Source organism: Phacochoerus africanus, chromosome 3 (assembly GCF_016906955.1).
Source record: "Phacochoerus africanus isolate WHEZ1 chromosome 3, ROS_Pafr_v1, whole genome shotgun sequence".
NCBI classification, from domain to species: Eukaryota; Metazoa; Chordata; class Mammalia; order Artiodactyla; family Suidae; genus Phacochoerus; species Phacochoerus africanus.
In genome coordinates this window covers 111,296,750-111,320,515 of record NC_062546.1, presented here as the reverse complement: position 1 = coordinate 111,320,515, position 23,766 = coordinate 111,296,750, and the positions used below count along the sequence as shown (strand labels likewise).

At 47.7% G+C, this 23,766-nt stretch overlaps 1 protein-coding gene across 4 annotated transcripts in view; it reads left to right on the top strand.

The window, feature by feature from the left end:
• The first annotated feature begins 4,271 nt into the window (after nucleotides 1–4,271).
• ACSL1 (acyl-CoA synthetase long chain family member 1) overlaps nucleotides 4,272–23,766 on the top strand; it is a 66,207-nt gene continuing 46,712 nt past the window's right edge. The window contains exon 1 of one of the 4 annotated variants that reach the window (XM_047772346.1): nucleotides 4,272–4,407. The gene's annotated coding sequence lies outside the window, so the exon portion shown is untranslated. Of the gene's footprint in view, nucleotides 4,408–19,260; nucleotides 19,432–22,401; nucleotides 22,464–23,766 lie in introns of those variants that run through there. The other 3 variants (XM_047772347.1, XM_047772345.1, XM_047772344.1) reach the window with 3 other exon arrangements.

The following is a 23,766-nucleotide window of genomic DNA, read 5'->3' as shown; positions in this document are numbered from 1 at the left end:
TATTAGGAGAAAAACATCAGACAAATCCCAATAGAAGGACATTTTACAAAATAAAGCGACCAGTGATTCTCAAAGCGGTGAAGGTCCTCTAAAACAGGGGTCATCTGAGAAACTGTCAGAGCCAAGAGGAACCTAAGGAGACATAACCACAAATGTGATAGAGCATCCTGGCTGGGAACAGAAAAAGAACATTGGGTAAAAACCAAAGAAATCCGAGCAAAGTGTAAATTTTAGGTATAAAAATGTATCAATTCTGGCTCATCAGTGTTAACAAATGTACCACACTAATGTTAGACGTTAATCAGAGCAGCAGTTGGGTGTGGGGTTTATAGAAACTCTGCATTTTTCCTGTCAATCTAAAACTGTTCTAAAAAACAAAAGTTTTTTAAAATGTCATAGTAAGAAGCAATTAATGAGTATGAAGCCAAAATGGGGGTGAGAGTGCTTATTATAAAGTCAGGAAAAAACAATTCATAAAAGGCTTATTTTTTTCCCTAGTTTTGGTGAAATGTATAGTGTTATAAATTTTTTAAATTTGAAATTTACTGGGATTTCTGTTTTCGATCTAAAGAAACATTTAATTTCATATCCAACTTTGTAATTTTCTTGAAGAGGCCCTCTAAACTACATAAACTTCCCACTCCACAAAACCTGAATCCTTGCTTGGTTGACCACATGTGAATACTTAGAAAAATATGTCCAGTTCAACAATGGAGTATGCACCGTGTGTAAATACCATGCTAGGATGTGCAGAGGCGTGCAGTGTGTTGGTAGTGGTGGTGGTGGTTTATGAAGATTCTCTGTTCTCTGACCACTTACAGTTTCATGGGAGAAATGGTTATATGCCTAACATAGATGCAGCCTCCATACATATTGAGTGACACCCACCTCCTGCCACCAACACCTCCCAAGGTCTAGAAGTGAGAGCACATTGGCCATTATTAATCCATGTGGCCATAGTTCAGAGAACTGTGCTCAAAAGTTGTAGCCAATAGTAATCATCACAACTTTGCAGGGGCCACTGGCCTGTGAGAGCTTTTGAGACAAAGCCATTGACAACCTGCCCCTCAGCTTGTCTCCAAAAGGACTCTGACTCACTTTAGTTTGTCTAGAGGATTGATCAGTTTTAGACAGATATAGATTTGGACCTAGCCAGAATTAACCACAAAAATTTTCATCAACCCGAAATGTAACAGGGGTGAGAACAACTGAAAAGACCCAGGCTTCCATTAGGAAATTCGTTCCACTGCAGTATCCAAGTGGCTCTTGTTCACTCGGCCACAGAGGAAGTTGGAAGAAAGAAAGTAAAGAGGTTTAAGACTGGATTCCTACTGTTCCACGAGTCACAAAATGGAATCCCTCAACCATAGACTGTGGAACATTCATTTAAAGAGAAGACTGAGGCCATAGGCTGTTCTTGTGGCACCCTCCCTTCTAAGGTACGTCCTACTAATCTCATTTTACAGAGGAGATGGCGCTTAATGCACATTGGCCCAACTCCAAAGCCTCTGTTCTCAACCATTGTGCAGTACGGCCTCCCATGCAAGTCTAGCTGATGGTCGCAGAATAACCCCATAAATTGTGAAACTTTTAAAAATGATTAGGAAGCAAAGTTGTCGGCCGAAAAGGACCCGAGGAATTATTTCATCTAGCTGCCTTACTTCCTGAGGAGAAACCTGAACTTCTGGGGAATGAAGTTGCTTCCCATTGTCACACAATAGTTTCTGCCAACAGAAGTGGGACTCGAGATGCAATGCATGCCTGTCCCACTCTTGAGCTGAGAAATCACCTGCATTAAGGGCTAAAACCCAGGGACAGGCATGATACAGGGGGAAAATGTCTTGGAGGGGAAGGGGATAAGAGGAGACAGCCAAGGACAACTGTCACGTGTTATGGGTTGAACTGAGGGCCCCCTACCCTATATATGTTGAAGTCTTAACCCCTAGAACTTCAGAATGTGACCTTTTCTGGAGAGAGATTCTTAACTGAGGTAATCACGTTAAAATGAGGGCATTACTATAGACCCTAATCCAGTTTGACTAGTGTCATTGCAAGGAGAAATCTGGATACAGGCACATAAGAGGGAAAACCATGTAAGGGGACATAGGGAGAAGAAGCCATCTTCAAGCCAATGAGAGCTGCCTGGAACAGTCTTCCTGCACGGCCTGCAGAAGGAACCAACTCTGCTCACACTATTTTATTTCATTTTATTGCTTTTTAGAGCAGCACCTGTGGTATATGGAGGTTCCCAGGCTAGGGGTCAAATAGGAGCTACAGCTGCTGACCTATACCACAGCCACAGCAATGTGGGATCTGAGCTATGTCTGTGACCTAGCTCAGAGCAATGCCAGAACCCCAACCCACTCAGCAGGGCCACAGATTGAACCCAAATCCTCATGGATACTAGTTGGATTTGTTTCTGCTATGTCACAATGGGAACTCCTATTTTTTCATTTTTCTTTTTGTTCTTTTTTGGGCCAATACGGTAGTTCCCAGGCCAGGGGTCGAATTGGAGCTGCAGCTGCCAGCCTACACCCCAGCTCTAGGCAACACCAGATCCTTAACCCACTGAGCAAGGCCAGGAATTGAACCTGCAACCTCATGGTTCCTAGTCGGATTCGTTAACCACTGAGCCATGATGGGAACTCCCTATTTTTCTTTTAAATGGAAAATCCAGATCTAGAAGCTCTAGATGGGAGTTCCCATCATGCAGCGAAAATGATCTGACTAGGAACCATGAGGTTGCAGGTTCGATCCCTGGCCTTGATCAGTGGGTTAAGGATCTGGTGTTGCCGTGAGCTGGGGTGTAGGTCAGAGATGCGGCTCAGATCCTGTGTTGCTGTGGCTCTGGCATAGGCTGGCAGCTACAGCTCCAATTAGACCCTTAGCCTGGGAACCTCCATGTGCTGCAGATGTGGCCTTAAAAAGCAAAAAAAAAAAAAAAAAAAGACCTAGATGGAGAAGGAGCTCAAGGAGAAGTGACCTGTTACAGAGTCCATCAGAATGCAGAGTGCCCCCACCATCACTGTAGCACAGCGCTGAAAACGCTGTGGGAGGAAACAGTTACTGTGGCCACTGTTCAGATGTTCTGGGACTGTGAGAGAAGCCCAGTGACAGTCCTTAGGCTACTGTCATACAGTCAGCCTGAGTATTGTCACATAGTTAAGGTTGAGTATGAGGCCTGAGTGAGCACAAGCTCACACCAAAGTCAGTACAAGTACATTCGCCTATTACGGACTGCTCTGGAGGCAGATTGCCTGAGGCCCAGTGTACTTCTGCCCTCACTAGCTTTCCACCTCCCCGTGCCTCTGTGTCCTCATCTGTAAAAAGGGACTAATGACAGCACCCATCTCATAAGGTTATGATGAAGATTCAATAGGATAATTGTGAAATGTTTCAGTAAAGGCTGTCATTATTAGAGGCATTATAAAAATAATTCTTCTCATGCCTCAAACTCAAAGCAGTTCCAGATAAGAGCCGGCCATGCAGTGCTAGACACAAGCACCACTGTAACCGGGACCTCGGTTATTAGAGGTTAAAGTACCAGCAGACCTCAGGGGGCTAAGAGGAACAATAACATTTGGGCTAGGAGCCTGAAAAAAGTTGGCCTCTGAAAGGCCCATAATGGGCATCGCATGGATGCAGACAGTAGCCCTCAAAACCGCACCGCCAGGGCTGAGCAGCAGACAGGCCCCAGGAACGTGGCAGGTGAACACTGCCATTAGTGACGTGGAACCAGTGCTCGGCCCCAGTTATACCCGGGGTGATCTCTTCGGTTGCTTCATGTCCAGGCATCTGCAGAAGTACAGACTGGGGCCTTCCCAGCCAGGTCTGTGGCAAAACCCCACGTGGGAGCAGTGGTGAAACCGGGTTAAAAGGAGTCCTGCACATCGTTGCCAAATAAAATAGGAAAAGAAAGCCCCCGCCCGCCAAATCAGCGGGGCACGCGGTTGCGGAAGGAAGACACGAAAGGGCGTCTCCCGGCCTCCAACTGCACCGCAGACTTCTGGGCTGAACCGCCACAATTTGCTCTTTGCCCCCCCTCGGATTCGTTATGAAATCCCGGGACAGTTAGGGCTACTTCAGAGGCGTTTCCCCAGCGATTCCCGGAACTCCCCCACCTGCTGCCCGGCCGGCACGCGCGCGACCTGACGGGAAGGCCGGCGCGCGGCGGGTGGGCGGGACCTGATGTGGGGGCGTGTTCTGTGATGGGGCGGGGCCTGAGGACCGGGCAGGGCGGGCGCGGCACGCGCACCGGCAGCAGCCTGTCTCCACAGGGGTAGGGGCTGGGGCACAGCTCGCTCACGGCGGCGACGGCGGCGCCCTTAAATAGCATTCGGAGCCGGTGCAGGGCAGGCAGTGGGCTGCGGTGACAGCCGGCGGCGAACCGCCTGGCCTGCGGAGGAGGTGAGTGCTCCTGCCGCGAGGAACCGTGTCCGTGCACGCCGTGGCCCCGAGGTCTTAGCGGAGCTGCGAGGCTGATGCTGTTCCGCCGGCAGGAGCCTGGGAGGCGGCGGCCTCGGCAGAGGCGCGCGAGCCGGCCCTCGGCTAGCCGGGACGTGCCGCTTTTCCGGCCTCTGCCCTGCGGCCCCCTGGGTTCCCGCTGCAACTGAGGCCTCCGGGCCGCCCGAGCCGCCGCCGCCGCCGCTTCCTGTGCCCGAGCCGGGGATACCGGCCCTCGGCTCCCTTCGGGCGGCGCCGGGCTGGTGCACGGCGGCGTGTGGGTGACGCGGGCCGCGGGACTAGGTCCTTATTTTTATGACGGCGAGGACCGGCCTGGCGAGAAGCGGGACCCGGGGCTGCAGATGCGAGGGATGATCCCGCGGCGCGGTGACGGTGCTCTCTCGGTCCGACCTCCCTCCTGCCCCTGGGCGGGGTTTGAGGCGCGCTCCGATCGCGCGTGGACGCATCGGTGCAGGCTGTGACCCAGCCTCCGCGCGATGGTGGCCCCTGCGCGCGGCGCTTGCGGGAGGGTCAAAGGCAGCATCGGAAGCGGGTTGCCACATGTGGAAATTCTCGCGGTGCCTCCACAGTAGTGCCCGTGCCGCTGCGCAGAGCTGTGATGGAGTGAGTCATTTGAGGAGTCTGGCATTTTTTGAAAATAGGAAGCAAAAATGATGCTATCTATCACCTTGCAGCCTAGACGGAGAGTGCTGGTAGGTGGCTTGAACGAACACGTGGACGAGAACCTAGAGACAGATGCTCTCGCCAATCAGTGTGTACGTTAGAATAGCACACCCCTTCCTCACCCCACCCACTTCCAAGGTTATGGAGCTTAATTAAGACCATTATAAAAGTGCCCTTGCCTTTTAAAGTTCAGACTTCTAAGCTTCTTGTTAGTGCAGGAATAACAGTGCCCCAACTGTTAATATGCTTCCTTTTATTTTCTAAATTTATTTTTTATTTTATTTATTTTATTTTTTGGCCCCACCTGGGGCATGTGGAAACTCCTGGGCCAGGGATGGAACCCGTGCCACAGCAACGACCGGAGCAGCTGCAGGGACAACCCCAGATCCTTAACCCGAAGCACTATAAGAGAACTCCCCTTCCTTTAGACCAAGAGAAACTGCTTAAATTCCAGTTTCTGACACAAATTTCATCTATGATTGTCTCACTGTAAACATTTATTTACTTAAACACTTAAACAAAAAGCCAATCAAAGCCTTCTGGCTGATTGACCATTTTCAGGTGGAGGTGGCAGGTCAGATTGATTTAAAACCTAAGGTGTGAGTTGACAGTCTGGTTGGGTGGGCTTGAGAAGGTGGACTTTTAAAGGAACCCTTGTTTCCCATCAGTGTGGAGCCAGGCTTGGGAGTCTTGTTCTTTTTTTGGGGGGGGGGTCTTTTTAGGGCCTCACCCAAGGCACATGGAAGTTCCCAAGCAAGGGGTTGAATCAGAGCCACAGCTGCCAAGCTACACATAGCCACAGCAACACCAGAACCGAGCTGCGTCTGCGACCTACACCGCAGCTCATGGCAATGCTGGTTCTTTAACCCACTGAGCGAGGCCAGGGATCAAACTCACATCCTCACAGATACTGGTCGGGTTGTAACCACTAGCCACAGTGGAACTCCTAGGCTTTTAAATTGGGGGCATTTAGAAAGTTCCTGTGTGCCAGCGGCTGCAGGTTCAGTCCCTGGCCTGGGAATTTCCACATGCCTTGGGTGTGGCCAGCAATATAGTGATTAGTTAATTGGGGACATTTAAGAAATAGAGACTTGGGACAAACTCAGGTAGAGGCAGGTATATCATACAGGTTGAGTTTTCATAGCTATGGCTACTTTTGGATGAGGTTTGGAATGGCTGCAAGTGTCCCCAGGTGCCACAGTGTTGTGCTTATTTAAATGTCCAGGTCTTGCCACATTTTTTGTTTTTGATGTAGCTGTTTTGTGAAAGTTTGGAGAAGAGGCTGAGGAAAGATGACGTTTTTGTCATCATAGTTCGGGAAGTTCTCCTCTCCTCAAGTTTCACTTTTCTGACAAGAGCTAGATTATAGGAAGTCATTTCCAGATCTGCTACTCAGAAACCTTAGAGGAATAGTTTTTTAAGGTCAGTTGCTGAATTTATTGTGTAAATTTGTCAATTGAGCCACATGTCCATTATTCTTTTGCAGTTACTGTCTGTTATAACCAAGTTCTGTCAATGTTGACAGAATTAATAATGTTTTACCAACAGTATTGTTTGGATGATGCAATAGGTGAGATTTCTGTGTTAGCAAATTCAGAAGAACTTCCTTTAAGGCAGCTCAGAGCTGTAGGTATCCTAAGGCCTCTTCAAGCTGCTCTCTGACAGGCTACTGCCAGTCAGGAGGGAGCTGGAAGGTGCCAGAGTTTTTATTGAAGGTCATTGGTCCAACTTGGTGTTCAGACAAACACATTAGCATCACTTTGCTTTGACACTCCTGCATGGAGACCAAGTCTCAGTGAAGAGAGCTTATCTAAAGCTACCAGGGGTTGAGTTTGTGTCAACGTTCTATTACTTACAGGACCTTTGGAGAGCTTTTAAACCATCACGAGGCCTGAAGACAGAGCTGAACTTGATGATCTAGAGAGTAAAGTCACCCAGTGCTCATGTCTGCAACTTAAAATCATTTCCTCTAGTTCCTTACTTAAAATGCTGAATGCCAGCTCTTAAAAAATCCTAGCTTGGGAGTTACTGTCGTGGTGCAACAGAAACGAATCCCAATTAATGCCCACGAGAACACAGATCCCTGGTCTTGCTCAGTGGGTCAGGGATCGGCGTTGCCATGAGCTGTGGTGTAGGTCACAAACTCGGGGCTCGGATCTGATGTTGCTGTGGCTGTGGTGTAGGCCGGCAGCTGTAACTCTGATCAGCCTCTTGCCTGGGAACCTCCATATGCCTTGGGTACGGCCATTAAAAAAAAAAATCCTGGTTTGTGTAAGCCTGAGGTGATATGTAATTTGTACCACAATGACAAAAGAAAAAGATCACGTAATCTGAGTTAGTTTCATTTTTCTTTTTCACATCCTTATGTTTAAAAGTTCTTGACTGTGTTGGAGACACACAGTACTTAGTTAGCCGTAACCTTTGTGGAATCAAAAGGGGACAACGAAATGTAATGGTGCCTTTCCTGAAATACGGCTGCCTTGGAGGGATGGCACATTCTTTGGACAACAACTTAGCTGGAGGAGAGGACTCTGCTCCCCTGTGCTGCCTACCCCAGGAAAATACATTTGGCTGGCGCTCCAGGGCTTGCCTCCAGATTTTAAGACTGGTGGTTCCATGTGCTTTTCAAGTTTTAAAAAAAATTTGAAAGGTGTCTAATATCTAAATCAAAACCACTTGTCTCAGAAAAGCAATATTAATAAAATATATAATATATGGTTATATATTATATGATATATTAATTTAAATACTTTTTATATTATAATAGGAGTCTACGCTCATTATAGAAGATTGAGGAGCTTTAAAAAGTCTTGGAGTTCCTGCTGTGGCATAGTGGGTTAAGAATCTGGCCTTGTCTCTGCAGCAGTCTGGCTCAGTGGATTTAAGGAGCCAGCACTGTTGCAAGTGAAGCAACGTAGGTTGCAACTGCCACTCAGATTTGATACCTGGCCTGGGAACTTCCATATGCTAGGGATGCGGCTCCAAAAAATAAATAGGTAAAAGTCTTCAAGGAGTTCCCTTGTGGTGCAGAGGGTTAAGGATCCGACATTGTCACTGCAGCAGATTGGGTCACTGCTGTGGTGCAGGTTCAATCCCTTCTATATGCCATGGGCATAGCCAAAAAAAAAAAAAAGGTCTTCAAGAGATATTAACATGTTCATATATTTCCTTTTTGTATTTTTCCAGAAAAATTTTTTTAATTTAATAATGTTTTTAATCAAAAATAAGAATTTTGATGATTTAATTTTAATCACTTAAGTTATATTGTGAACATTTTTTCCATGTTATGTACTCTTGAGAAAAAATTAGGGTTTTTTTTTGTTTGTTTGTTTTCTTTTTTCGTTTTAGGGGCACACCTGTGGCATATGGAAGTTCCCAGGCTAGGGGTCCAATTGAAGCCATAGCTGCCGGCCTACATCACAGCTCACAGAAACGACGCATCCCCAACTCACTGAGCGAGGCTAGGGATGGAACCCATATACTCATGGATACTAGTCAGATTCGTTTCCATTGTGCCACAATGAGAACTCCGAAAAATTCGTTTTGAAGCAGACTGCCTTGGGTGGTTTATGAACTATACCATAGTTTGTGTATTGTTGTGTATTTGGAAATAACTATTTAAGAACAGTTCACCAAACTTCTTATATATTTCATTTTATGAATATATATATATATATATATATATATGTATGTATGTATTTAAGTTAGGGCATGCTCTGCTTTAAAACTGTTGAAGCTGGCAATGATTTGGAAATTATTTTTATTAATGAGTGGCTTTAATGGACTTTGTGGTTCATGTGTTCTAGTCAAAAGCTGTTGAAATAAGGATTTCATGCTTTGGAAAGATAAATGGAAAGAAGTAAGGGCGTCACAGGAGGAAATGTGGGTTGCCTTTTATACCATTTCCTCATTCGGGGAGGGACTTCTGATAAATGTATTATCTGTCCATTTGCACAGTTATTTGGCTGCTATAGAAATTGGCATTTTCCCCACAGGTTTGTGGTGGAGAAAATGTCCATATATGTAAAGCCAAAATGTCCTGAGTACCATTGATTCCTTTATTAACCAGAGTAAAGAAAAAGTGGCTATAGGGGCTGGTTTCTTCCTGGAGACTCAGCATCAGCTCTGGAGCAGGGCAGGGTCAGCTGACTGCCCCGGTGGCCACTAGTGGCCAGCCTGGGAGACACAGGACATGACAGGCGATGATGACAGCCCATAGCACCAGGGTCTGTTCTCAGGGCTTCACATCCCTTAAACCAGTTAATTTTCCCAACCTCCCTGTGTGGTAGGTCCCACTTTTATCTGTGTTTTACAGAAGGTAAGGAACAGTTGTAGAAGTTAAGTCACCCAAACTAGGATTTGAACCCAGGCCGTCTGGCTTCAGGGCCAGAGTGCCTCATGGCTTGGCTCCACTTCTAGAACTCGAAGGGTTCTTAGTTCAAGGTTGGGGGAGTTCCATTTATCCAGCTGGTGGCGAGACTGAGGACAGAGCTGGTTTGGTGTCACTGCTCCTGGATCGTCCCCTGTCTCCTTACATACCCACTTTACCACCAGCATGCTGAAACAACAACAGATTTTGATTTAGCTACATTTAGCAAGTGATAAGATCATCTGCCACATAGCTGTGACTGTCTGGAGAGTTAAAGAGTAAGGGGCTTTGCCAGCCCAGGAAGCTGGTCTTGTTCTAGCTTGTGCTAAGCACTTTCTTGCTGTTGTTTTTATGGCTGCACGCACAGCATACAGAAGTTCCCGGCCTGGGCCAGGGATCAAATCCGAGCTGTAGCTTCAAGCATATACCACAGCTGCAGCAGCACCAGATCCTTAACCTAATGTGCCATAGCAGGAACTCCTGAAAACATTTAATAAGACAGGATAATAGAATTGTGGATTTGCAGAGTTTGAAGGCACAGAGGTATCGCCCAGTGGTCATGGCCCCTTTTTGCCAGGACAGTTTTAGGCAGAACCCTGATATATGAAGTAAATAGAAGCAGGGCTGCCCTGTTAGAAGCAGTGGGGTGGGAATCCCAGACCACACAGAGAGGAGATATGTCTCTGAGACACTGGAGCACAGCCCCAGGCTCCCCAGATCACTGAGAGCCTCACACCCTCATCAGCCCTGTGTTTACAGGGTGCAGGAAAGGGGGTAACTTTCCAAGGATACACAGTCTGTGTCCGCTCGGGCTGGGACACACAATGGATTTTGTTCCTGGGCCTTGTGCCTATTGGAGGAATGGATAGACCTCGGTGTCATCCTGGACTTGTGCCCTGAGATCCAGTCAGTCAGGAGGCTCAGGTTATTCTGACTTACTCTCTGTACCACACTGTCCAGCATGCACCATTTCTTCCTTTCACCTTTCACCTTCTGAGTCACTGCCCTCATCCAGAGTCTGTCACCTCTAGTTCAGACAACAGAGGTCTTTAGTTAAAAAAAAGAGGAGGACAGGCATGGCTGTTCCTAATGTAGAGTTCTGATCAAATCCCTCCTCTGCCTGGAAGCCCTCCAGATTCCCTCTGGAAGACCCCAGGTCTTGGCATAGCTTGGCCATCATGAGCAAGAGTCTGGTTCCCAGGCGTCTTCGGAACCACCACATGCTGGGGTTTTTGGAAAGCTGTGTCTGCTGGTATGGGGTTGAACAAGGTTTATACCTGTGACTCTGTAGTGAGCACTCCCTTCTGCCCAGCCCACCTCCTGTGTCCTGGACAAGCCTCCCAGGCCTGCATGCCCACCCCCATCTGTCTGCAGTGACATTCCTCTTCCCACCCTCGTTCCTCAGAGGTACTTTTTCTGGAGTGACCCTCGCCATCCTCAGACTCCACATCACTCACTGGAACCCTCGCTGAAAATATTCATTCTGCTTGGAAAGTAGCTGCTACCCCAGGCACCCCAACCGTGATTCAGAAACTGAAAGGTTAACTCCTGGCCCACCAGAGGCTCTCTTGAACCCTGTTCTGGTGGTCGGCCTCTTCTTTTCCATTTGGTTAGTATCTGGCTCTACTAGTTTCTCGGTTTTTTGACTGACACCCTGCCCCTGCCCTTCACTCACCTCTGTGTGTCTGTGTGTCTTGCTTCCCCAGAAAGGCCCCCAGCTGCACTCTGAGCTCTGTGCTTTTAGACCTAGTCATTGTCATTTCTGCATTTTCAGCAGCAATGAGCATAGGTTCTCACTGCTGCTAAGCACTTAAATATTATGATGAATTGAGCCCAGGGGACAGTCAGATGGACAGATGTCCCATAGCAGATGTCACAAGAATGTACTTTTCATAGTTCTCGGTCTGTATGTTATGATCCCATACAATGCTTAGATCTTATAGCCGGGATCAAGGCATTGACAATCTCCAGACCAAAGCCTCTGCTTTCCCAGGGTAGAACTTGGCGTGCATGAGGGCATCCAAGGTATCTCCCAGGGCAGTTCGTTCTGTTGGAGCTGCAGGTGGCTGTAGGCTTCACAGGAAGGAGATCAGTGTCGAGTTTCAGATACTCTTGCATAACAGCACTACTGCCTATGTTTACCTGGTACTCCTACCTAAAATCCTACCTTGATTCTATGCCATGGGTGAAATGATTACCTAGCCATGGTTCCTTTTGTAGGACAGTTACTTGCCTTGTGCCTCAGGCAAACTTCCCACATGCCTCAGACTGAGCAGTGGGCAGGGACCTCACCTGTCAAGCAATCCAACCAACCACCTCTCAGAGGAGGGCCCTGAGGGGCAGAGAGTGTGCCCAGCACCTGGAACAAGCTGGGTGCCCTTGGTGGTGCCAGACTGCCTTCCCCCTTCTGACATGAGTCAGAGGTCAAGGCTGAGGACTCCAGGGCCTCTTCTGAGTGCAGGCAGGGGCTGTTCTAGGGACAGACCGTATCCCACGAGCCCGCCCTTTAGCCTGCGGGGTGGGGTGGGATGTCCAGAACAGCTGAGCCAGTCCGCTTGCCTTCCGAGGTGGGCCAGGTTGAGGTGACCTGTGACTGGTGCTGTCCTGCGCTCCCCAGCACGCATCATGGGGCCGTGCTGAGTATTTTTGTCTCCCCCTGGACGGAAAGTCTGTGTGCAGGGTTTGTTACCCCGCGTCCTGCACATGGCTGGCTATGGCAGGTGTCCCAGTTAGCCCTCATATTTACTCTGCCCCAAGTCAGGAACTGAGAGGGACTCTAGCCAAGCAAGTGGCAGAGAGGCAGCGGCACTGCTTAGGAGGTTGAGGGGTAGCCTCCAAAATGGGGTGCATATGCCCCGGGTGGGGTAGACCATCCACTGGGTACAGGTGGATGTATTAGAACTTCCATAGGTATTTTTTTTTAGCTTTTTAAAAAAATACATACTTGTGTGTATTATAATATTCAGAAAATATTTGCGCATATCTGTAGTTTATAAACGAGTACACCTACATATTGGGGATATATTTATTTATGATTTTTGAGGCATCATCAAACATTTAGAGAACCAGAAAATTAACTCCTTCTCTGCCATCAGTGTGGCAAAATCCCCCTGAATGCCGTTTTTAGGAGAATTTGTTAGTTAGGGAGGGGGAGCAAACCTGCTTTGTGACACTGGGTTGTGATTTGTGTCAAATTGGTCTCTCACTTCAGGAGAATCAGGTTAAATCCAAAATATGTTTTGCCTTTGGACTCAAAAATTGACTGTGTAGAAAGATGCCTCATTAGGACAGAGATTTATTTTTTCTTGGTTTTGTTCCCTTCCGTGCTCCCTCCTCCCCAAGGCTAGGGCTTGACTAGAGTGGGTGCCCTGTAAACATTGGCGGTGAGTATGAATGTACCTTTTTCTTGAATGACAAGTATCATGCTGGAGTTCCCACTGTGATCCCGAATCAGACTAGTAACCACGAGGTTGCGGGTTTGATCCCTGGCTTCACTCAGTGGGTTGGGGATGCGGTGTTTCCATGAGCTGTGGTGTAGGTCGCAGACTTGGCTTGGCTCCTGGGTTGCTGTGGCTGTGGCGTAGGCCAGCAGCTGCGACTCTGGTTGGATCCCTACCCTGGGAACCTCCACATGCTGCAGGTGCAGCCCTAAAAAGCAAAAAAAAAAAAAAAAAAAAAAAAGGATACAAGTATCTTGCTGGGTTGACCACTTCAAGTCAGTGTTTGAGTTGCCTTTTCTTTGTTTAAACCTTTGCCCAATGGCAGGGTGCGGTATCTGGGATTTGCTTTTAGATCTTTTTTCTTTTTTCTTTTTTCTCTTTCTTTTTTTTTTTTAGTGGATATAGAATGAAACAATACTGGCAAAGTGTTGATCATTATTGAAACTGGACCTGGGGTTGTGGGTACATGATGGCTTCTTATACTACTCTCTATATTTTTTGAATCGATTTGGAAATTTTCATAATAAAAATTTCAGCAAAACATGAAGGACCCCAAACCAGTGTCATCTGTTCCAAGGAGGTACCGTCAGATGGGACAGTCTCTTTTTTTCTTCCTTCCTTCTGTTAAACGCTGGTTATTCTATAATGCTCTGCAAGTGGTTAGATGTGTGTTGTCTTTAGCTTCCCTAGGGCTCATCACCGCTTCTTACAGTTAACCCGAACTCTTGGTGTAATTCGAGCTCACCAGTGCCTCCCTCGGCCCCTCACCCAGGGAACAAAATCCTAATTCTCCTTTTCTCTGTCTCTTGTGTCAGTTTCTTCCAGCACCACTGAGGGCGTTCCCCAGAGCTGAAATCTGTAAAGGCTCAAAGGGGATTTGTCCCACACTTGGGAGAGGCTAGCCTTGCTCTCCCACTGGACAGAAATCTTTTATTCTGCCTTCCACTCACCCCTGCTCTATTGGCCGTTTATCTCTAGTTTATCCGTCCCTCTGAAACCTCGATCTATTTTAAGAGGTGTCAGTAACTCTACCCAACCTTGTGTCCCCTCAGCCTTCTTATCCAGGTCACTGACATGTGATCGCCGTGACCTCTGGGAGCCACAAGGACTGGGCCTGCTTCTTCCTGAGCTACTGAGGCCAGCTGCTGCTCCATCTGCCCACAGGGCTGCCCTCCTGGGAGGGCAGAGTCCCTGGCCTCTGGTTTATGTCACTGTTGTCCTTAACCCACCTGCCACCCCGCTCGCTCCCAGCACAGGCTGGCCTTCAGTGCCACCCGCCCCGCCTCCCCCGCCTCTGCCTGTAGCCCTGGCTCACTGGACTGCCCTCCCTCTGGCTCCAGCCCATACAGGGTGCCCTCTCTCTCCTCTGGCTCTGGAGCCCAGGGCCCTGTATAATTGGGTTGACACTCACAGGTGGGTTAACTCCTGCAGGAGGGTAGCTGGCACAAACTTAGATCTGTATCTTCTTTTTTTTTTTTCTTTATCTTTTTAAGGCTGCACCTGCTGCATATGGAGGTTCCCAGGCTAAGGGTCCAATCGGGGCTATAGCTGCTGGCCATAGCCACAGCAACTCGGGATCCAAGCTGCGTCTGTGACCTATACCACAGCTCACGGCAACATCGATCCTTAACCCACTGAGCAAGGCCAGGAGTCAAACCTGCATCCTCATGGGTACTAGTCAGGTTCATTTCCACTGAGCCTCGACAGGAACTTCTTAGATCTGTGTTTTCTGAGAGAGGCTTCACGCCACCCATCACTCTGCTGGGAGGACGAGTTGCTACCTCGAGACCTTTCCAGAGCAGGTGGGAAATACATAAATAAAAGAGGAAATGAACTGACCTGACCTAGTTATAGCTTCTTTATCTTGAGAAACTAAAAAGAAAAAGAAAAAAAAATACAGCAAAGTACAAAGAGTAATAACACCATAACACAAATACTCATAGAATTGATGGTTTTTAACATGGTCTGTTTTCTCTATATGTCCAGCCATCACCCTTAGTTTCTGCTGGACTGGGATCCTGTTATTTAGTCCCAAATGCCAGGACTTCATGGACACCTTCTGCCTCTTATAGCGTCTTGGAGATGCTCCTGGGTGTTGCCGATGGGGAGGGTCAAAGCCTCCTTCTGTCCCCCTCCCTTCTCGTCCCCTCGGGGGCCCACCCAGGCCATGGGGGCAGGCTCAGGGTTTTGCAGCTTACAAGCACAGCCAGCCCTGGACAGTGAGCTCCGAGCCTGTGGGTCTAGCATTCTTTCATGATTCTGTTCTGTCTCCATCCATAGCCACCATCGGAAGTTACTGGCTTTGGACAAAGCATCTGAGGGGACCCCAGGAATTTGGTGCCTCCTCTCTGTGCAATTTCTCAAACAAATGGACTTCCCCCAGGCCCTGAGGCCCTGAGCAGAGGAGAGCTGCTGCCAGCTGGGTCCAGCCCTGTGACAGGACACTGGTCCTGTTTCCTGTTCCATTGTTCTCCCCTTCTCTCCTCCACGGAGCCTCCTGCCTTAGCTTTACTTTGTGGTTCATTGTCAGCCAGAGAGGAGGAGAGTCTTGTCTTCAGGCTGGTTTTATTTCCTCCTCTAGCTGATACAACAGGCTCTCCTTGTGTTGCCTAACTGCCCCGGACCATGGTGTCATGCTCCGTAACATGCAGGCCCACAGGCATGTTAGAACCCTCCCTGGGCCCAAATCAGCTGAAACAACTTGCCTGTTGGATCCCACTGCTGAGCGGGAGGTTTTACCTGCAAGGAGACTCTTCATCTTGGTTCTTCAAGAAGCTTGAAGTCAGCCTGACTAACAGGCCTCCTGGTCTCCAGCAGCTGAAGCAGAGCCGGTGGCCCAGGGCTGCTTCCTTCTCTGGCTCTGATCAGGAAACCTCTCTGCCCCCCTGAGACATCACTTAATGGTAGCAGATTGGTGTTTGAAAACCAGTGGAAACAGCTTGTAGCCTCTGGCCTATTTGGAGTCTTAAATCAGGGCTGGGGGAAGAGGGGTAGGTGTGGTGACAGCTGGGAGCGGAAATGCATGGCGGGCATGGAGGCAAAGGGAGGACCTGTGGGGCTTTGAGGGGTGAGCAGTGCAGGAAGGAAGGGTTTGGAAGAGGAATGGACATGGCGAGCACTGTGATACCTGCCTTCATGGCCGCACTAAGGCCGGGGGGGAGAGGGGGGCAGGTTAGTCCAGAGCATTGAGGGGAGAGAATGGAATGTTCTGGAGGCTTACGGACCCCACAGGGTCAAAACCCCCTCCCACTTCATGCTTCTACCATCCCTCTCCAGACTCAAGAACTCACCCTTCCAATTCCTTCTCTTTTTTCCATTAAAAAAAAATTATTTTTTGGCTGCACCCACAGAATATGGAAGTTCCCAGGCAGAGATCAAACCTGCGCCATAGCAGGGACTTGAGCCACTGCAATGACAGTGCCAGAACCTTCCTTAACCAGCGGTGCCACAAGACTGCTCCTCGTTTTTCTCTTTACATGCACTTAGTTACCAAATCCTGGTGGGTTTTTCTTTTTAAGTGATTCTTTTTTTTTTTAAATTCTGGTAAAATATGCATAATATAAAATTTACCATCATCGGTAAGCATGCAGTTCAGTGGCATTAAGTGTTGTATAAACAGTACCGGACTCTAGTTCCAGAATTTCTCGTCATCGGAAACAGAAACTCTGTACCTGGGAAGCAGTAGCTCCCCATCCCCCACCCCTATTTCTGGTCTCTGTGAATTTGCCTATGTTAAGTGTCTCATATATGCAGAATCATACAAAGTGTATCCTTTTGTGAATGGCTTCTTTCACCTGGCCTGACGTTTTCTAGGGTCATCTGTGTGGTGGCAGGTATCAGAATTTCCTTGCATAAAGGCTAAGTAGCTTTTCAGCGGCGTGTGTGCAGCAGGCTCTGTTGTCCCTTCCTGTGTAGATGTTCAGGGGGAGTCACATCTCAGCTTTTTGAAGCCTTTTGTGTCCTGGCTTTGTCATCCTCTGCATTGTCTCCCACCTTTGTGTAGGTTTGTCTTTTTTTTTTTTTGCTATTTCTTGGGCCGCCCCCGAGGCATATGGAGGTTCCCGGGCTAGGGGTCGAATCGGAGCTGTAGCCACCGGCCTACGCCAGAGCCACAGCAACGTGGGATCCGAGCCGCCTCTGCAACCCACACCACAGCTCACGGCAACGCCGGATCGTTAACCCACTGAGCAAGGGCAGGGACCGAACCCGCAACCTCATGGTTCCTAGTCGGATTCGTTAACCACTGTGCCATGACGGGAACTCCCCTTTGTGTAGGTTTGAATCACCACGTGCCTGGGTCCCAGCCTCTTAAGGTCCATAGGCTTTGGCTGCCCTTAGCCCTGGGCACTAGTCCTGCTTTTTTTTTTTTTTTTAAGGTTTTTATTTTTTCTATTATAGTTGATTTACATCGTTCTGTCCATTTCTGCTGTACAGCATAATGACCTAGTCACGCATATATTTTATATATTTTATTTATTTATTTATTTATTTATTTTATTTTATTTTTAGGGCCGCACCCGTGGCATATGGAGATTTCCAGGCTAGGGGTTGAATCGGAGCTACAGCTGCCGGCCTACACCACAGCCACAGCAACAGCCAGATCCGAGCCATGTCTGCAACCTACACCACAGCTCATGGCAATGCCAGATCCTTAACCCACTGAGTGAGGCCAGGGATCAAGCCCACAACCTCATGGTTTCTCGTCAGATTCATTTCCACTGCGCCATGACAGGAACTCCTGGACACATTTTTATTCTTTTTTTTTTTTTTGTCTTTTTGCTATTTCTTTGGGCCGCTCCTGCGGCATATGGAGGTTCCCAAGCTAGGGGTCAAATCGGAGCTGCAGCCGCTGGCCTACACCAGAGCCACAGCAACGCTGGATCCGAGCCGCGTCTGCAACCTACACCACAGCTCACGGCAACGCCGGATCGTTAACCCACTGAGCAAGGGCAGGGATCGAACCTGCAACCTCATGGTTCCTAGTCAGATTCATTAACCACTGCAACACGATGGGAACTCCTGGACACATTTTTAAATAGCTGTCCTAACATTATACACGTGTGTTCCTGTGACTTGGGACCATTTTTGCCGTGGCAGCTGCAGATGGGACTTCAAAACACAGTTCCACTTCAGCAGCTTAAACGAAAGAGAAAAGGGGAAAGATGTGCCACAGAGAACTGTTCATCCTCAAAAAGTGACTTTGCAGATTCCAGAGACCCTGTTGGAAAGAGCATGTTCCAGTGAGTAAAATGTCCCTGAAATGTGAATAGAAATACAGGAACTCTTTCTAAAGTAACGTATATTGTTGTGTGACTTAAACATGTAGCTCTATAAATGTAGAAACTACAAGTAGACATTCGAACATTTCATCTAGTCCCTAAAAGTGTATCTGTTCCAGTTGGACACGTTATATCTGGAATTTCTTTGTTTTGGGGCACATGTGGTAGCTGTGGCCTGTGGCCAGTGGGAAGGGGCAAGGCCTGGTCTTAATCTTACTGGTTAAAAATTAGTCTAGCTTCATACTTGCCTATAAGAGCTTTGTGTCGCACTCTCTCTCGGACAGTTTTAAGGGGAGAGGCAGGGAGGGAGTGGTTGAATGTGAAATGATTCAAATTGTCTCGACCATTTCAGTAAATCAGTTTTCTAAAAACGGAGCATCTCTGCTCCCTTTCTCTGTTTAAAATCTCCTAAGAAATTGAATTGGTGATCCACAGGATCACTTCGATGAAAATTAAGTGGGTGTAAAGTTTACTGTGCTTTGTTGCGCGGCAAGGCCCTGAGGCAGGGGATGGGGAGAATTCCCTGTGGAACTACTTGCTCCTTTGCCTGGGATCCTGAAGTGCTAACGGCAGTGCCAGAGTGGTCCCTCTCCTTCGTCTGCTCAGGATGAGGAGACGGTTCAGGGCAGCAGCGGCCACAGTCGGGAGGCCCCAGGCCAGATGGGATGGGGACAGCCACCTCTGCCTTCCTTTCTAACAGTGGCCTGGCGCCTCTGTAGAGCTTCTGATCCTCCCACTCGAGGGAGAGACTGATTGCTCTTTTGGTTCCCAAGGGGGCAGTTTAAGCAAATCTAGCCTTAGGTGGTTTGCCAGCCAGGGTTAAGGAGCAGGAGGGCAGCTGGTTTGGAGAGGCCCGTTGAAAGAACAGCGCACGGCCCGGCTGCTGCTCTCTTGTTCCTCCTGAGGCTGAGCCCTGCCTGGCCGGTGCCAGACAAAGAGGGCACTTTCAGGCCTCTGTCAAGGGGCTATTGTACAGGGAGGAGGTGGAGCGCCAGCTTGGCTCGCGGTTGTGAGGAGCGATGTCAGGAGTTGGTCTGCTGCTGCCGGGCTCGGGTGCCGCTCCTGTGGGCTTGTTTGAGGGATGTGTTCCTGGTGAAGGCCATCCAGCTGCTGTTGTTCAGCTGGATGAAAGCTTGAGGCACTTAAGAAGGAGAGAAGCATGCGGCTCACCCAGTTTTTTGATTTATAAGTGACACGAAGAAAATAAAATGCTAGTGTAAGTATCAGTTTGCAGAATTGCAGGAGCTGTGTGTGTGTGTGTGTGTGTGTGTATGGGTGCACACGTGTGGCCCTAGAGAATGATGCCCTTGTGAGTCACCTCTGGCCCTGAGCCACTTCTTTCCTGGTGCAAACAGAATGGTAAGAGGTGAACTTTGTGTGCAGTGGACCTTGGACCCACATGCTCGGAGGCCAGGGGGCTGGGATAAATGCCAGTGGTTGTATAAGACGCAGCGAGTGAGATGGGTTTCAGAGGCTGAAATGCCATGCAGCATGAGTGTTGGAGGGGCCAGGAGAAGCCACCTGCCTCACGGTTCCTAACCAGGGGGTGTGGGCTGAAGGGGGCTTGTGAGCCCCAGGTGCAAAGAAGTATGTGAATGTTCTCTGGGAAAGCCTTTCCAAAACACCGACCTGATGCAAATTGTCATTTATTAGCCAAAGTCTGGGCGGACAGGTACCAGGATCTCTGCATTCAGACAGTCCGGTTTCTCTTCTGCTGCCTTGTTTATCTAGACCCACCCAGGCTTGTCTGAAGGCATCCTCCGCTCTGGTTCTTTGCACTGGGCTTGTGCCAGCCTCTGCAACCAATGTTGGCTTTCCTGTCTTGCAGTTTGAGACCCCAGCCCTGTAGGAGGTCTGGAAGACTCAACTGAGCAAGCTGGCTTTCTGTGGGCACGGGAGTAGCTGTAGGGAAGGAGAGGCTGGCTGCCAGGAGTCCTTGTGTGTTCAAGAAATACTGGCCGCTTAAGCCCTTAAGCCGATTGAATCATGTTCTTAGCAAACAGCACCCTGATTATATGCCTGGACTATAAAAACTTCCCAAGATGATGATGTGAAAATTTGCTTTTGAAAGAATTAGAAAAATATTCTGACTAGAGCACCATTGGAATAAGAATAAAATCTGGGTTTTTAACCACTTGTTGGCAGGTACTTGAGTCTTGATACCTCTTAGAGACCTGCTGGGGTTGTCTTTATACATTAAGGCTATTTATTGTGGCTAATATTCTTTGAATGTGGGTCTGCTTCCAGTTCTGAATAAGCCCAAGTGCCTTTTCCTTAATAGAAGTTAAACAGAAGGGAAAAGATTGGTGATCCTCTCTGTTCACATTTAAGAGTTGTTCCTAACGTGGATCTAAATGAGGTATTGGCTTGGTTCTTCACTGCGTGGACTGCAGTTTTCCCATGTACAGCATTAACCAGTTTGCTCAGCAAAGTTGGTTTGCAGCTTGTTCCTGGGCTGCCAGCTAAGAGGTATGAATTAAATTACTGTAGCTTGTCATTGTCATGCACGAAAGAAACGAATTTAGGAGTTCCCATCATGGCTCAGCGGAAATGAATCCGACTAGTAACCATGAGGATGCAAGTTCGATCCCTGGCCTTGCTTAGTGGTTTAAGGTTCCAGCATTGCTGTAAGCTGTGGTGTAGGTTGCAGGTGCGGCTTGGATCCTGAGTGGCTGTGACTGTGGTTTAGGCCGGCAACTATAGCTCTGATTCAACCCCTAGCCTGGAAACCTCCATATGCCATGGGTACAGCCTCAAAAAGACAAAGAAAAAAAAAAATTTTAGCTGGATTTAAATATATAGCCTACGGCAAGTTCTCATGTGGCTCAGAGGGTTAAGAATCTGACATTGTCACTGCAGTGGCCCAGGTTGCTGCTGTGACATGGGTTTGATCCCTGACCTGGAAATTTCCACGTCACAGGCACAGCCAATAAGTAAATAAATACATAAACCCTTAGTATTACAGATTAGTACCTAAAAAAATGTTCTTGCATGGGTGCTACAAAATCAGTAATTTTCTGTTTTGGGGTGTTTGGGTTTTGTTTTGTTTTGTTTTCTTTCCTAGACTTATTTCCAGAAATTAGACTCTTTCTTAGTTTAATGCTGTCCTCTTATAGCTACTGATGATGCTTAAGATTAAAAACAAACAAACAAACAAACACCTGTTTATGACTGTGTCTGTGGAGGGATGATATAATATTCTTACACAGGGATGTAAGCCTTTTGAACAACCCAGTGAATCTGCATAATCTAGGTTTAATGGAAATGACCTCAGAGACTCTTGGGAGAGAAGAGGGAAGGGCAGGGGCACGTGTGGAATAGGGCAGGAAACTGGCATTCCGACTTGACGTGCTGTGAGCAGATGAAGACAAGCGGGAGATGGACTGATTGGAGGGAGAAGCAGGTGTGCACCTTAGCATAAGGTTTCTGTGCATCCACAGAGTTGCAGTATTGTTCATGAACTCTGACCACCTGGTGCCAGTAGGGGCCTGGGCTCCATCTCTCTGCTTACCCTCAAAGTCTCAGTGTAAACATGCACCCCTCCGAAGGGGCTTCCCTGATCTCAGGTCTTAATCGCGGTTACACTTACCCCACCCTGCAGTCTAACTTGGTCGCCTCCTCTCTAGCTGGTTAGCCCACTGAGAGCCAGGCCAGGTCATCAGCACCCAGCTCCTAGCACACAGTAGAGGCTCAGGTTTGTTGAATGGCTGGAGTAGCTCAGTGAGAGCTATGAATTCATCTAGGAGAAATCTGCTGTCATGTACTACTGACAGACTCTTCCTTCCTTGATCTGTTTTATGTCGGTTTGGAATAACCACCCAACATCTGATCATTCATTTCAGTGCTTTTTTTTTTTTTTTTTTTTTTAAATATGCCCATTGTTTCTCATTGGGAAGCCCAGCAGAAAGAAAACAGTGTCTGTCTTTAGAACTGGCACTGGCAGTGACACTTAACTGATGCCTGTCCCTGCCCAGGGGTGGAGCAGTGGGGTGACTGCTCCCAGCTCCTCATTGGCCCATCCACCGTCTCTTCTCCTGGGATGTCAAGTGTGGATTTTGTCTGCTAGTTACCTTTAGCCCAGTGGGCAGAAGCACAGGACTGGGCATGTGATGAGTGCCCAGAGAGACCGAGGCAGGCCAGGTCAGCCCCGCCTGAGCTCCTCCACCCCCTGCCCCACCCCCACCCTGACGCCTGGTCTGCTTCTGCAGTGGTGTGTCACCCAGCAGTCAGCTGTTGGTGGCACAGTTGGTGAGTGGCTTTGTAAGCCCTGGTGCTTTTTGTCCCACAGTTATGGCCTGGAAAAATGCTCTTATCTGCTCCTTCTCTGTTGTCATGTTAAAACTTCAAAATTTCCTGAGTGGGTGGGTGGGGGAGTGGGGTATGGAGCTAGTATATGTGCGTATGCCTGTGCAGGGCTGTTGTAGCCCCAGATTGCATTATGTTGCCCTCTAGAGTATTGATGGCCAGTGAAAACATCTGATATTCTGCAACTCGGTTTAAAAAAGAAAATACAATAGTATAATTTAAATTTAAAGCATATTTCTATATTTGAAAGAAGGAAATTATCTCCAGTCTTGTGACCTAGCTGTTAAAAAGAATATATAATAAGGAGTTCAAAAATATCATCTCAATTTATAGTTAAAAGATTAACACTTGTTGCATTGCCTGGGAGTTTTTGAGCAAAGTCTTTCAGATCATTTACTAGGATTTCCTTCCCTGTACTAAATAGAATTATTCTTATTTGCACATTAATTTTTTATACCGATGTGTATATAAATTATCTATAATATTCAATTGGAGGTTTTAATATCCATGGGGTTGTTTATCTGATTTTTTCTGTGTATTTTGGTTTCTTAACTTTGTAAACTCCTGGTAGTTAAGTATAGTTACCTTCTTTATTCAGAACTAATCACACAATAATGGTAGAAGAAATGATAATGATGCCCAGCACTGACTGAACAATTCCGATGCCTCACACTGTTCTAAGCTCTTTATGTGAGCCATTTAGTCTTTATAAAAACCCTGAGAGATAGGTCCTGTTTTTATGGATGAGGAAACTGATGCACAGAGAGGGAAAGTGATTTGTCCCCAGTCACACACCTAATGAGCTGGGGAGGCAGGCTTTGGCTCTGGAATCTGGGATCTTAAATACTATTTTGTACTTTCTCTCAAATACTGGCTATAATCTCTCTCTCGATATGTGCTAGATGAATATTTCTAGATATTTATGCATGCTCATTTATAATTTGTTTTAGCTATAATAGTTTGAGGAATATGAAAGACACTGTTTCATCAGAATAGCCAACTACAATTTCCCCAGCCATTTATGGGGTTGCTTTTTTGGTACAAAGAATGTGGGAAAGGTGGGGAGTTCCAGTGAAAGTCAGCCTGGTCTGTTTCACCAGCTGGGGAGCCCGTGCTGAGCTTTGTTAAGAGGTAAAACCTGATGGCCCCAGGTGGTGTGGGCTAGTTTCTGCCTCTCTGTTCTTCTCCCCATTAGCCGTGATCATGAGACTCAAGTGCATTTGACTAGATGGCCAAGAACAGGGAG